The sequence below is a fragment of the Ambystoma mexicanum genome, chromosome 6p (assembly GCF_040938575.1).
Source record: "Ambystoma mexicanum isolate Mex_15411 chromosome 6p, UKY_AmexF1_1, whole genome shotgun sequence".
Taxonomy (NCBI): domain Eukaryota; kingdom Metazoa; phylum Chordata; class Amphibia; order Caudata; family Ambystomatidae; genus Ambystoma; species Ambystoma mexicanum.
Genome location: NC_090935.1, coordinates 1,394,711,473 through 1,394,726,781, shown reverse-complemented (window position 1 = coordinate 1,394,726,781; position 15,309 = coordinate 1,394,711,473).

The following is a 15,309-nucleotide window of genomic DNA, read 5'->3' as shown; positions in this document are numbered from 1 at the left end:
GACTGCCTCTCGCACTTCCATTGAAGCTCTGAGGGCCAGATACTCTTGCCTCAGGGCTTCCCTGTAGGCCCGACCCTCTGCAAGCAGGGATGCCTACAGAGACCACAGTTCGGCCAGTTGGCTCCTGTTTCTGCTGGCCTCCATGTGCAACCTGTGTGAGCGGCATGTGGACCGCAAAGCCTGCAGCTGGTGCTCTACCTGTGTTTGTTGTGAGAACATAGAATTGGCCAACCTATCCATGCCCTGAGCCAACATCTCATAGGAAGCACCCTGTTGCTGTGCAACACGTAACATTGACTGCTCCCACACTGTCTCCCCAGCCATGACACGTGCACCATGTTTTCATGCCCCATGCCTGCCGTACCCAAGGGAGCATGGCCCTTGCTGTCTGTTGCTGCAGGACTGCATCCCTCCCTTGATTATTCGTCCCAGAACCAGAAACCAATAGAGTGGAGCATGGCCTTGCAGCCCTAATCACCATAGACGGACGTGGCAACACTGACTGGCACTGTGAGGGGACGTGACCCCCTGTAGATGCACAGGCTTCACCAACTCCAACACTTGATGCACTCACCTCCGACACCTGAGAGGAATGGACATCCGGTTCACCACCAGAGCTACTGGTATCATTGGAGTCGGACTTATACTGAGTCATGGCCTGGATGAACTGTAGCACCAGTAGATTTTCATGGGCTGCCACAACTCAACCTCCACTGTTACTCTGTTGGGGCTCAGGCTCCCGTTCCTCAACTACCTCCTCCCCTGAAACTGGTGGCTTATCAACTGCACATGGACACAAAAAGACACAAAAAATCAAGTTAACTTCATCTACTACATGCATTGTTATCACAATGCTGTCCTGCAACACATTGCCATCCATGTGAACATGCCGTCATTTGCATACACACAATATGCACAAAAAGCTCACTTGCCACTTAAACCCGTGTCCCTGACCATGTAAGCACTGCAGACATTGCCAACACACATGGAGTGTGTGTTGAGTGTGACAGGTCAACATGGATGACTCCAGACAAATATTTCACATGGGGACATTGCCATAGCTGTGACTGGGATTTACACAGTTGAGTTAAATGCTGTGTCACTCATGGCACCCCACCCGCTGCCAGTGTTCATGGAAGGTATGGGTAGCATTAAACCACCTACAGACATGTGTGGATGGCATTTCTACTACATGCAGTGCATGATGTGTAGCACATGCATCAGACACAAGCACCTCACTGGCATAGCTGAGTCACTAAATTCACTCATATAAATACCCAGATGCCACGTTCTGTTGGCATGCCGGAAATGTCTTTTACTATCTGACGGTTGTTGATGACTACTGCTCCAAAGCCATGTTATACAGATGTGTAGCACATGGGTTATATGCACTCTGCAGTACACTAAGCACAAGTCAGTACACCATGACATGGTTCACCCATGGCAGTCATACAAATGCAGGCAGAAGTGCTACACAATCATACCCATTTATTTTATCTACATATAAATATTCAGGATGCACACGCTTCATCACTCACTGCTCGCAATTCGAGGTTGGCACCCAGCTTTGATTTTGTTCGACGGTGGAGGTCATTCCACCGCTTAATTTCCTCACGAGCGGTGTGCCTCTCATTGCCGAGGCATTGATGCCATCCGTGAGTCGCTGCCAGTGGACCATACGCTGAGCAGGCGTATGTGTGCTCCCTGGCCACATGCACATGTCCCGGTGGTGTTCACGCACGTAGTACACAAGGATCTTGAGTTCTTGATCATTGAAGCTCCTATTCCTCGACGTGGCAGTGTCCTGTGCTGTGCATTGGGATTGAGCCTGTTCCGGTTCTGCATGCTTTGCCTTCTTGGAAGGTTGTGCAGACCCTTTGTGGCTGGGACCACTCAGGGCACCAGATGCTGGATCACCAGTGGCCTGGGCCATGACAGCATCCCCTGATGCTGGGACAGTAGTAGCCCCTGCAAGTCCCCGTACCTGGGTGCTTGTGCCAGGGCCTTTAACTGTACTTCCCTTCCCCTTGGATGCACGGACAGCATCTGCCCCTGTGTGTCCATGTACCTGGGGAGGGGACAACAGATGCTGTCATAGCTCCCTGACCCTGGCGGTTGGGGGCAGCATCTGCATCTGCAAGTGCCTCAACCTGGGTGCTTGGGAGCACAGATGACCCTGCAGATACCTGGCGCAGGGTGCTGGAGCCAGGTGTTTTGACTGTATTTCTCTTCCCCTTGGACGCATGAACAGCATCTGCCCCTCTGTGTCCATGTACCACGGGGGGTGACAACAGCTAGATGACTCAACCTGGGTGCTTGGGAGGGCAGATAACCCTGCAGATCCCTGACCCAGGGTGCTGGGGTCAGGTGTTTTGCGGGGACATCCCTTCCCCTCAGGTGCACAGCCATCAACTACCTCTGCGTGTCCGTGTACCTGGGGGGGTGACAACAGATACTGCCGTAGCTCCCTGACCCTGGTTGTTGGGGACAGGAGCTGCCCCTGCAGGTCCCTGACACTGGGTGTAGGGGACAACAAGGACCCCAAATATCAAAAATGTGTGTATGCGACCCCTCGCCAGATCACGTGAAAAGAAAAAGCATTACACGGTACACTGTGGCTCCCAGCCACACTATAAATGCGTACGCAATACACACGTAAGCTACTGTAATGTTAAGAATGGGGGTACGCCATACACAGGAGCACCCAGAGTATGAGTAATGCGTACACGACTCACCGTTAACCTCAGAAAAAAGAAAAATTCACGCGCGTTGGCGCAGAGGGAAATCCCCCACCAAAATAAGAAGTTTGCACTGTCACAGTAGTGAACAAATTGCATGGCACTCCAAAAATGTCCGAAGTCCACACGTCCATGCGCTCCAATTCGCACGTGTGGTTTAATGTTCTCCTGCGCACTCCTTTATCCCAAATGTGAACATCAACGCCCAACGCCCAGCACGTGTCATGTAACTTATGTGATGAGGGCCTTTCCTCTGATTTCACATGTACATGCTAATTTTGCACGTGTGAATTAACCGTCACTCTGTTTTTGGCTGTCCATGCGAGAAACATGGAACACCCACAAACTCCTGCCTACAAGCTTTTTACCTGCTTCCTACTGCCCTGAGCTGCCGTCTACGAGCCATCTGCTGCTGCCTGCCCACTGTGTGTGCCTGCTGCCCACCTGCCCTGCAATTTTGAGTGCCTGCTGTCCAGCCATTGCCAGTGCTACTGTCCTTGGCCCTGAGAACAGCTCAGCTGATTCAGAAGACGAAGACTCCCAACATGCCAGAACATCACCATCACTCCACAGCCCAGCCCCAGGAACACATTGCCCACCCACACCTGCCTCGGGGGTTGCCGTGTCTCAACCAACATCTTCAGAGGTTAGTGGCAACCCCATGGCAGCGAGACAGAGGGCTGTCAACTTCACAGCCTGGCAAGTTGACATCCTGGTGGAGCATGTCCTGGGGGGTTATGATGCCCTCTTCCCCAGACCAACGCAAGTAGGCAAGGAAGGACGGATGCTTATCTGGGAGCAGATCGTGGGTGCCATGAATGCGGAGGGGGTGGCACCCTGTGACTGCCACTTCTTGTGCAAGCGCTGTGAGGACCTGAAATCCAGGACCCACAGCCAGGCCTGCACTTCCTCCAGGCTGGTGACAAACCTGGGGGGCGCAGGGGCTGGATGAACACCACCAACATGCAGGTCCTGGAGAGGTTCTACCCAGCGCTGCACACCCAGGTCAGAGAGTTGCAACAATGTCTGGAGTCAACAGGTGAGTTTCCATGTGTTGCTGGCCCCACAGTGCATGTGCATGTTTATGTATGGTGAGAGTGTGTACCTTGGCCTTCCAGCAAGTGTGCCTCTTGTACGGATGTGTGTTGTACTGCAGCATTTCACAACATGCACATGGTTAGTTACATGTGTCTGAGACGTGCCCATGTGAGAAGTGTGACAGATGAATGGGTGTTGTCAACCACATGTGCATGCATGGTGTTCATGTGTATGTGTCTTAATGTGACTGTGTGACTGGCCATCATGCCTGCATGGATGTAACAGGTGCATTTCAATGTGTGACCTAGTCATGTTGTGTGATTGCTGTTGAGGTGACTCTGATGTGATTGCTCAGTGCACTGCTTGAGGGCTGTCAGGTGATGTGTGTGCATGACATGTTTATGAGCGCATGATGCATGTGTGTGTAGCATGTGCAATTGATAGGTTGTGACAGTGCCATGTCCCCGAATGTAATTGTCTGTGGCGAAGGACAGACATGTATGTGTATGTATGTACATTGCATGTACCTGTGTGTTGTTCAGGGTGATGATGGTTGTACCCTTTAGCAGTGTAGTTCATGCAAATAATTTTGTTGCCATGCACACATTGGTTCAGTACCTTGATGTTTGTATTCTATCTCTCCTTATCTGCAGTTGCGTTGGATGAAGAGGGCAGAGACAGTGCTTTGGAGAAAGGCAGCAGGGATGCGTCCACCGGGCAGAGACGCAAGGCCCAGTCACGCACAGTGGCATGACATCTTTGGGGAGTGAGGAGACTGGTGCCACGTCTCAAACGTCGGCCACAGCTGCTGAGGGGAGGTCCAAGAGTGCGAGGGTGGACGTGGACTCCTCAGCAGCGGGGGGGGGATAGGTGAGCACACAAAGGGGCCATCCATTGCGGAAGATGCTGAGGAGGCATCGAGGTTGGCGGGGAGGAGGTGGCTGTATTTGCCCAGTCCAGGGGGCCCGGCGGGGGTGGTGAGGTCGGTGTGACTGGTGCAGTCCAGACTCAGTGGCAAGAGGCAGTGCAGGTCCCCGTGGAGGGGCCTGTGCCAAATCCTGTCCCTGGGCCAATGCCTGCCCCAGTATGCACCTGCCAGCATGCCTCAGGCCGGACCCAGTCACAGGTGTCAGATGTTTCCACCCAGACCAACATCCCAATGCCTGTCGCTGTTGCCATTTAAGACAGAGTGGAACCCCTGCAAGCCTGTATTGCGAGGCTTACAGCCATTATACGTGATGATGTGCAGGCTTGCATTCGTGGGCTTGCACATCATCACCATGAGGTTTGGCATCTCCTGAACTGGGTAGCAGCATTCATGGTCTCAAATTGGATGCATGGGCTGGCCATTTATGCAATCCCCTCCTCGTCTTGCTCCTCTGTGTGCCAATCATCGTCCCGGGCGCTTTCCGACCCAGATACTGCCAGGGCCCCCTGTGTACCAGTCCCACCCATGCTGGCCAGTCTGGTGTAGCTACCATCCCTGCATGATTTGGGAGTCACCAGTGGATCAGCTGAGGTGGTCACCATGTCAATCTAGGCTACGACAGGACCTATGGCAATGGAGGGGGAGCAGCCACCCAGGAGCAGGGCACGGGCCCGACACCCCCGGTTGATGACATCAGCCCAGAGGGTATCCACAGAAAGCAGGCACCAGGCAATTTGGCAGCAGCAGGCACGAAGTAGGAGGCTCTTGTACTCAGGGCATCCCATCTCAAGGAGGCAGGTATTCGGCATCAGGCAGGATGCAAATGTGCACCCCCGAACGAGTATGTCTTCTGTGTTCGTGTGATATGGACAGCAAATCAGGGCAGAGAGGCAGCAGGCTCTGGAGGCGAGAGTCACCATGGCCAGTATGGAGTTTGCACTGCGTCGGGCAGAGAGGCAGGCTGACATCCTCGAGGATACTTGCAGGGAGGGGATGGAGAGGTCCATGCAGGAGTCCCTGCAAGCCCTCGAGGAGAGATCAGAGGCCCACTTAGGGGAAGTGGACGCAGTGTTCGATGATGCCCTGGCCGAAACATTGACTGACACTGGTGACAAGGAGGACTAGCCCGCTGCCTGTATAAATAGTTTTGAAGATATAAGTTTCCTTACATTATTCCTTAGTATTTGGAGGTTGGATCACAGACATTACTCAATTTCTTTGTCCATAGTTCTGTAGGTGTAAGTTTCCTTTCTTTTTTTGTTTTGGAGTGGATTCTGGACTATCCTCCATGTTTTCTTGTACATCGTTTTTTGGTGTCTGAGGTGTTTTATATGTAATTTTATGGATTTTTTGTGTAAATATTTTTATACTCATGGACATTTTTATTTTTCTATTTTTACATGGACATCTTTTAAGATTATGATTCATGACTTATGATTTTATTTACAATATGTATGGTTTGAATACAACTGTTTAATATATTTATTTGTTACTCTCACAGTCATTGTCGGTCACAGTTATTTTTGCAGTTTGCCTGTTTGGTAGTCCATTTAGTAGCCCTGATCCTGTCCCTTGTTAGCCATGTGTGTACTTGCTTACTTGCATGTGTTATGCTCAGTGTTTATTTGCGCGGTGAGCCTACACATGGGGCAGACCAGTGGTGGTGTGTGATGTGGGATTTTGTGGGTGCACAGGCAAATGTCATTTCCTTTCAAATGTGCAGCATCACTGTGTATTTGCCTTCACAGTGTTTGTGAGTGAGTTGGGTGGGGTGACTGTGGGAGTGTTACATGTTCAGGACATTTGCACATGATTTGCTTGATGCTGTGTAACACACAGGTTGTGCTTTCCCCTTCACCAGCATGTGTTTTTACAGTTATCAACATCTCTCGTGTTGGTCAACCTCTTGCACTGGGATACACTATTGTCATTTCATTGTATTTACACATTGGCTGCCCATTGCAGCTGTCTCGATGCGTGGTGCACTGTCTGATTGCCATGTCCTTCACATATGGGCAGACTAGTGATGTGTTTATTAGGGATTTTCGTCTAGGAATAGCAGCTCAATGAAGGTCAGGCTGTGGGACACCAGGCCAGTGTTTGTTCATGTGGCACACAATGAGAGTGTTTTGGATTCTGTCATTGGTGAACAATCTTTCCCTGGGTATTGATGCCATGCCATTGTCACATGGCCAGCAGGCACTCACTTTTACATTCACTTGTTACATGTGTATGTTGGGAGATGTTGCGGACAACTATTCTGTCTGCCCAGCTGACACACTCATGGATGTCGCCTGGGTGAATGCATTCATTTTTGTTTGCAGGTAACATGTTCCTGTGGATATTCTGGCTGGTGTCACTATACGGCAGTCAAGGTGCATGACACACAATCAATGGAGTGATGATGTGTCAATACGTCAGGGTTCTTCATTCAGGTGATGTCTCATATGGAGAGGGGTGCCTGCAGGGTGGGGTCATGGGTGATGAGGTCTGAGGTGGGGGTGTCCCATGTGGATGGGGCTGCCTGCAGGGTGGGGGCACACGTGATGTAGGCTGGGGTATCCCATATTGGGAGGGCTGCCTGCTGGGTGGGGGCATGGGAGATGGGGGCTAGGGTGAGGACGTCCCATGTGGAGAGGGCTGCCTGCAGGGTGGGGGCATGGGTGATGGGGGCTGAGGTTTCCCATATGGAGAGGGCTGCCTGCAGGGTGGGGTCATGGGTAATGGGCTCTGGGGTGGTGGTATCCCATATGGAGAGGGCTGCCAGTAGAGTGGGGGAACAGGTGATTGGGTCTGGGGTGGGGTTGTCCCATGTGAGGGGGGCTGCCTGCATGGAGGGGGCCATTTGTGATGTCATCTTTGATGTCCAGGGTGTTAGTGTTAGCAGTGCACGGTGGCGCGAGTTATGGTTGCTTATCTTACCATAACTGCCGAATTTCAGGGGTTTTTCGGTTTTACTTTGAACCATAACGCCCTTTTAACAAAGTTTTTTCACTGAATTTCATAGGTTTTTCGTAGCGCAACTTAACCATAACGTCCCTTTAACAAAGTTTTTTCACTGAATTGCATAGGTTTTTAGTAGCACAACTTCACCATAATATCCCTGACTTCATATACATGTAACATAGAACATACTGAACCCCCACGTAGTGATTTTGATGTCCGCGGACTACCGCCATGTCCGCGGACATATCGAGAATCTGAGCGTGGTGAATGTAAATTTAAATAGTGTGCCCCATTTCCCCTTTGAAGTTGGCTCTGAAAAGAGCCGTTTTTTTTGGTTTTTTTACAGATGCTTGACAGACACCTGTTATTTTGTATTTTTTTTCTTGTTTTATTCTCTTACTTTACTCCTAAAATCTTCACTTAACCTTCTCCAAAGCAACCCTTACATTCCAAAATAGAAAGGCATTTCCCGTAAAAGATAAAGAGATGCCATCTTCTTTAAAATTAACAGTATTACTGCCATCAATATTCTCATTATTACAGAAGAACATACCAGCTCTAAGCATGATGGCACACATGCCTCGGTTGAGGACACACCTAGCAATGTTTTGCTGAGGACAAAAAACTGAACTATTGTCCCATATTGCCCTAGGTAGTAATCCAGAAAAAAATACTTTCGGATTTGGAAGGATCTTCATTACGGCTTGAACCAAGCGTTCCAAATTAGCCAACAAAGTAGGGGCACTGACGTTGCCCAAATGGAAAGCACCATAGTGCAAATCTACCACATGCAGACTGTTCATCGTGGCCATATCCTCACAAACTTGTACAATTCCCTGTACATTGCAATCAGGCACAGTGCTCCACACCATCTCCACTCCTTTCACATCAAAGTTCTTTTCAACATGCCTGCATTGAGCGTACTGTTGTAAACCATTCACAAACATATCTCCAAGCACCAACACCCTGACTTTCTCCACTTCTGCCATCTTCTCCACACACAGTCTCTTTCAACACAAATCAACAACCTCGACATCTGATTGGCTAATCCGTACAGTCTTCTTTCCATGTTGGATTTTCTGGAAAACCCCGGATGTAGCACGCCCTGTCCACGGACAGCCGCGGTGTCCGCGGACCGCGTAACTCTTCGACACCCCTTCTACCATTTCCACTTTACTCTCTGTGCCATTCCCTCATTGCATACAGCTAAGCAGTCACACAATACGAAGAACGTCCTCAGAACACCCCCATTTTGTTTATTTTCGAACATTTCAGGAAAATTATCATTTCATTATTCAACATATTAACATTACAAATATTATACTTTCATCTTGTACGCTGCACACAATGCTATATTTCTCCATTAGTAGCTCAGTATACTAGATAGAACCCCATAATACAATGCTATTTATATCAATGCATCATTCAAAGCACTAATTACGGTATGATATTTATTGCAATGATCCTTGACTCTTTATAATAAAAATCCCTAGTACACAAATTTCATGAAAAGTAAATGCACATGTGATGTCATCAGTGTTGTCATCAATGACATTTGCAATGTCATCTTTGATGTCCTGGGTGTTAGTCTTAGCAGTGCAGGGTGGTGGCGCAAGTTATGGTTGCTTAGCTTACCATAACTGGCGAATTTCAGGGGTTTTTCGGCTTTACTTGGAACCATAACGTCCCTTAAACAAACTTTTTTTATTAGCACACAAACAATATACAAAGATGTAGTGTAAACAGCAATTTCTCACAGATGGCTTTACACAGAATGTTGCAAAGTAAGCATTTATGCTCGTTCACAGTGAAGGTCAGCTGCTTCCATTTTTTCTCGCGGCCCGGTGAGGCCCACGACTCCCACTATAAGGTTCTATTTTTTTTACCTTGACAGACAGAGATTGTGCTGAAAGACTTATTTTGAAGAAGTGTAGCAAAAACGTAAAACACGATAAAGATGAAATTTCTGAAACAAAACCACTTTTGTATATTATATCACTTTGAGAAAGATCGTTGGCACACGCGGAGTCGTATTTTGGGACTGCACTACACTTGGACAATGGAAAATGCAATTATAACGTAAGTAACCCTTTAGATTATTATATACCACAATATAATAACAATAGCGTGGCATTAAAGCCCGGTCAAGTTGTACTTGTTCGTTCAATGTGACATATTGTTTTCTACCGTGCACTATCACCGCCGAATTGATCCCCTGTCGTTTAGAGGGCTCTGAAAAAGGCAGACGACACAGGGTGGGTTAATAGAAATAATTTAACCGGTCTGTAGCCGGTCAAGCGCTCTACTCGCTGTGCCACTTCTCTGTAGCCGGTCAAGTGGCACAGCGAGTAGAGCGCTCGCTTTGACATCCATGCACAGCTTGCTAAATTTGCAAAAGCACGCTTTCGGGACCAAGCCACCGCTCCTGCTGCAAATTTGGTGTAAATCCGTCCAGCGGTTCGGGCTGTAGCCGTGCGCAAAGTTTTTTCCCATTATTTCTATAGGAAAAAACAAAAGTTTTGGGACTCCCCCTATAACTTTGCCCCCCCTGGACCAAACCTCGCCAAACTTTGCAAAAAAATTCATGCAAAGTTTGGTGAGGATTCGTCCAGAGGGAGCGAAGTTATAAGCCACCCAATAAGTGCTCTTCCTATGGAAACACCAACTTAACCATAACTACATGGACGCTAACACGTCCTTGATATATATATATATATATATATATATATATATATATATATATATATATATATATATATGTATAGTACATGGCCTACGGTAGCAGCCCTGTAGTTACGGTAAAGTTTCTCGACTCATAGAAAGAGCACTTTTTGGGCAGCTTATAACTTTGCCCCCATTGCATGAATCCTCATCAAACTTTGCAAAAAATGTGTATGTCCCCTTCATATGTTTCTGCAAGCTTTGGTGTGGTTGTGTCCTGGGGGAGCAAAGTTATAGGGGGGTCCCAGGATTTGTGGAAATCCTCTTAGATGCAAAGGAAAACATGTCTTGTGTCTGCAGCCCAAACCACTGTATGGATTTTCACCAAATTTCCGCCAGAAGCTGCAACTTGCTTGCAAAAGCATGCTTTTGTAAATTTGGTGTAAACCCGTCCAGTAGTTTTTTGAAAAATGTCCAAAAGTAGGTAAAAACAAAATATTGAAATCTGGGTCAGGTCAGTGCACTCACTTCCCAATTCGGGGTCTGCGGACACGTCTGGGTGCGTCAGGGGCCGGCGTGCTCTCCGCAGCCATTGTACGCAAGTGCTGATTGGATGCTCAAAAGCTTGAGGGCCAGCAGATTTTTTTAAACTTCGCCATATTGTATTTGCTGACCGCCTCTGGTGTCCAGGGATACCGCAGTGGAAAGAAAGTATGGAAAACACATTTGGGGTTATTTGGTGGCCGAAAGTGGGACTGGAAAGGGTGGGGGAGGGCAATAAAGTTGATATGGAACTGTATTTCTAGGTGAATAAAGGGTTTGCAGATGCTGTTGTGTCTGCTGTCAATGTTGTTGTCCACGGACATCATTTGAATGGGGTAATGAATGAAAAGATCAAATCTAAAATGCTGAATGCACGTTTAGTGTGCATTTGGCATAGTAGGTTAGATCTTTTGCCCATAATACCAAACAGATGAGTGGGGTTGCGGGGTGTACGCCGCTCCCCCAGTTTGGTATTCTGGGCTGCGGGGGTTGTGGGGGTGTCCCCCCCATACATTAAAGGCAGTGTCGGGGGACAAATGGGAGAAATCACAAAGATCAAATTACGAAATACGGGTGAGGGGGCTCCCTGATTTTGTAATTCGATCTTTTGGGGTACTTTTTTAATATACATCGTATGAATTGCAAGGTTCTGGGTGAGTTTTGTTACTTGAAGATATATTGTACATACTTGTTATATGGTTTAATCATATTGTGGTGGTGTGGCCAGTATCCAGAATCTTTAGGGCATGGCCTATGCCTATGGCCATGCCCCCAAGAATCTGGGCAATGGCCACATACACTATAGTAATATGTGTATAGTAATTATAAGTACTGTAGGGGGAATATACAGTATTTGTAATATGGTGGAATGATATAAATGAAGTGCATATTGTATTTATGACTGTAGTACAATTGAGGATAGTGCTTGTGGAATGTGTATTTGTTTATTCTTGGTATGGTTACTTAGTTATATACAGTAATAACGCTATAATCTCCAGTTTATTTATTTATTTAATACATTTATGTTTACATTTATAGCAGAGCACAAAACCCAGCGTTATCTAGGTGCTAGTTACAGTGAATGCAGTAGTACAGTCCCAGTTTTGCAAGACTAAGCATAAAGGTTGCAACATAAAGGGTAGATTTTGAATGTACCCTTCGGAAAGCCACGCTTATGGTATGGGGACTATGTCAGGTGTGCAGGTATGAATAGAATAACAACAATTGAGTAGGTACACATTCTGGTAAAGCCACACCCCATGGTACAGAGGGCTACGTCAGGTGTTCAGGTATAGATAGAATAACAACATTTGAACATTTGAGTAGGTGCACATTCTGGCAAAGCCACCCCTCTTGGTACAGGGGGCTATGTTAGGTGTGCAGGTATGCATAGAATAACAACATGTGAGTAGGTGCACATTCTGGTAAAGCCACACCTCATGGCACGGGGGCTATGTCAGGTGTGCAGGTCGGCATTACAGTTACAATTTCTTAAGTAGTGAAACAGTTACAAAGGTACGGTATTCAAGCAGTTGCAGTGCTGAGCAAGGTTCAAAGATGAGTCTGACTGCAAAGGCATAGAGGATGTGCCCCTCTTGCGGGTCAAATTGGGCACGGTGGGCATGCGGGATGCAACAAGCAGGATGGGGAGCTGTAGTATAGTATAATGTCAAAAGCACTCCCGGAAAGCATCGCCCCATGACAGGGGCTACATTGGGCGAGCAACACATAGTCAGATAGTAAGCTGTGATATAATGGGGTAAGGCAGTTTCAGTGTCTGCCGTTGCGGAACGTTTGCAGAGAGTCATCTGTGAAAACAAAATGGGACAATTTGTTAAGCAGAATAGTTTAAAAGCTTTAATTGCATACAAACTTAAATATACATTAACTTTCCTTTGACCCTCCTAAACAATCTATGTACTATGTTTGTTACAACATTAGTGTGTCCTACACTGTTGTTGTATTGACATGAAATAATCAGTTGGTCATTGGGAAAAAAATCCATAGAGGATTAAAAAAAAACTATTATAATTATGTGAGTGTAAGTGTGATAGTATGTTTCTGTGAAGTGTGTTGTAATTAAGGGAATGTTTAAAGTAGTTAGATACCTCTTGGCGTATTCGAACTATATTAAACTTTACAAGAGGTTTTGCAGTAACAAGAACTGTGATGGCGTATTTGAAGTGTATTGCAATGAAGGGTATTTTTGAAGTAGTTTTAGTTCCCTGTTGGCATATGTTGGCTTTTAAAAGTACTATTGTAGTATTATGGATGTAGTTAGATACCTGTTGGCGTATTCTAACTGTTTATTGTGCTACAGTTTAGTGAGTACATTTTGATTGAAGGAATATTAAGTAGGCATTTGTTAGATTTACTGGTAACATATGTTTTGGAGTAACAGAGGTGTCGTTACATTCTAACCAACCACTTCTTTTTTTTCACATATACAGTATAGTGCCCTGAAGTGGTTGTAGCACCAGTGTGGTAGAGTATGCCCACTGCTGTGAAGGTTTTCTTGCCAAGAGATACTTGGCCATGTGTGAAGCCTGTGAGCTTAAAGTTGTTTTGGTACAATCTGCATTGTACCTTAGAAGCATTAGTATCACATATTGACCATGTGATTTAATTTGTATGTTGGAACAATTGTCTGAATTACAAAAGGGTATAATATGCCATGATTTGCATTCTGCTGTAGCTGGTGAAATGGAATGGATTCACAATTGGGTATGGATACATACACAAATCTTTCATTAGGGATGTGTCCTTGTGAAAAATGGTTGCAGAGAGTGCATGTATGTTTCCACGTGTATGAAATCTGTAAGATTTTATTCATAGGGATGTTTTTGGTTTCCAGTACTTGTAGCAATTACATTAGGAATTCTTGTGGATCTTCCTGAGTGTCAATCATACATTTTGCCATTATACCTGAGACACTGTAAGTGCTGTCAGGATTATTTGTGGCATTTCTATGAAGGACAAGCATTTGCAAACACAACTGATCTGAGCCGTTTAAGTAAATGTTATGAGCAGTTGGTAGCAATTGGAATGATATGATATGATATATGAGTCATTTATGACATGCCTGCACACAAGTGTTTGTAGGCGTGACAAGAAATTGTAGGGAGACATAGGGAGAATGAAACAAACCTACTACGCCTTGTGTCATTCAGGTCATGCAAGCACAGGGGGAGAGGGAAAGGAGAAGCGCTGGAGGGAGGAAAAGGAGGGAGTGAGATCAGGGCAGCATTGTTCTGAGTAAGTGCAGCCAGGGGAGCCGGCTCTGGGTAGTGCAAGGAGGCAGGGGATTACAGGGTTATGGATGCAACCACTAAGCGCGTGCATGCCAGAGCCAGTGCAGGGTCTTAGATGTCGTGGAGGACCCTGGTGCCCATCAGTTTCTGAGGGTAGCCAGGCGACCAGTCAATTCAGCAGATAGGGAGGTCTGCAAGGGAGAGAAATAGAGAAAGCAGATCCGAAAAGGAAGCTGTTGAGCTGCTTCCGGAATGTGAGGTAGTCCTGATCAAATTTGAAAGGGGCAGGGAGTCCATTCCACAGGAAGGCACCTGCAGAGGAAAGAGATGTACCTCCCACCCTCTGACTGGAGAAGCGTCTGACCATCTGAGAGTTGGAGGTAGGTGAGCAAAGGACTTGAGAATGAAGATGTTTAGGAAGTGAGAGTTGCATGTAGTGTGGGCCCTGGCACCAGAAATCCTTGTGGGCAATGCAGAGGGTCTTGAACTTGATCCTTGCAGCCACCGGGAGCCAGTGGAGAAATTTGAGGCTGGAGAGATACAATCCTTGGGATTAAGGCCAAGGACAAGTCTTGCAGTCCTGTTCTGGATTAGTTGCAAAGGGTGGAGAGTAGAGAAAGGCAGGTTGAGAAAGAGGCTGTTGCTGTAGTCCAGCCTAGAGAGAACCAGAGTTCTGGAGACAATGAGCTTCTGGGGGAAAGTGAGTAAAGGAAGAATACCTCTGATGAGGTGCATCTGGTAGTTGAACTTCTTAAAGAGGTGCGTAATGTGAGGAGAGAAGGAGAGAGTGGAGTTGAATATGACCCCAATGTTTTCTGCCTCACAGGGAGAGGGCCCAAGGCGGGCGGTCATAGTGAAAGAGTGTAAGCGGGAGCAGGGTTCCCAATGAGGAGTATCTCCGTCTTGCTGGCATTGAGGTAGAGATTGTTGAAGGCGCACCATTCCTGAATCACGAATAGACAGTCAGGAATTAGCAAGAGGGGAGGCAGAGTGGAGCCTGAAGGAGATTCATCCACATTACACTGAAAGTTAAAGGAGAAGGTTGAGACCAGGTGGGCCAATGAGGCCACATAGATGTTAAAAAGCCAGGGTGAGAGGCCGGAGCCCTGGGAAATACCACATGTCGAGAGAGATAGAGGTGGTGGAGACAAGGGACCCCAGTTGGACCTGGGAGGGATGGTCCAGGTGGAAGGAGGTCAAACCT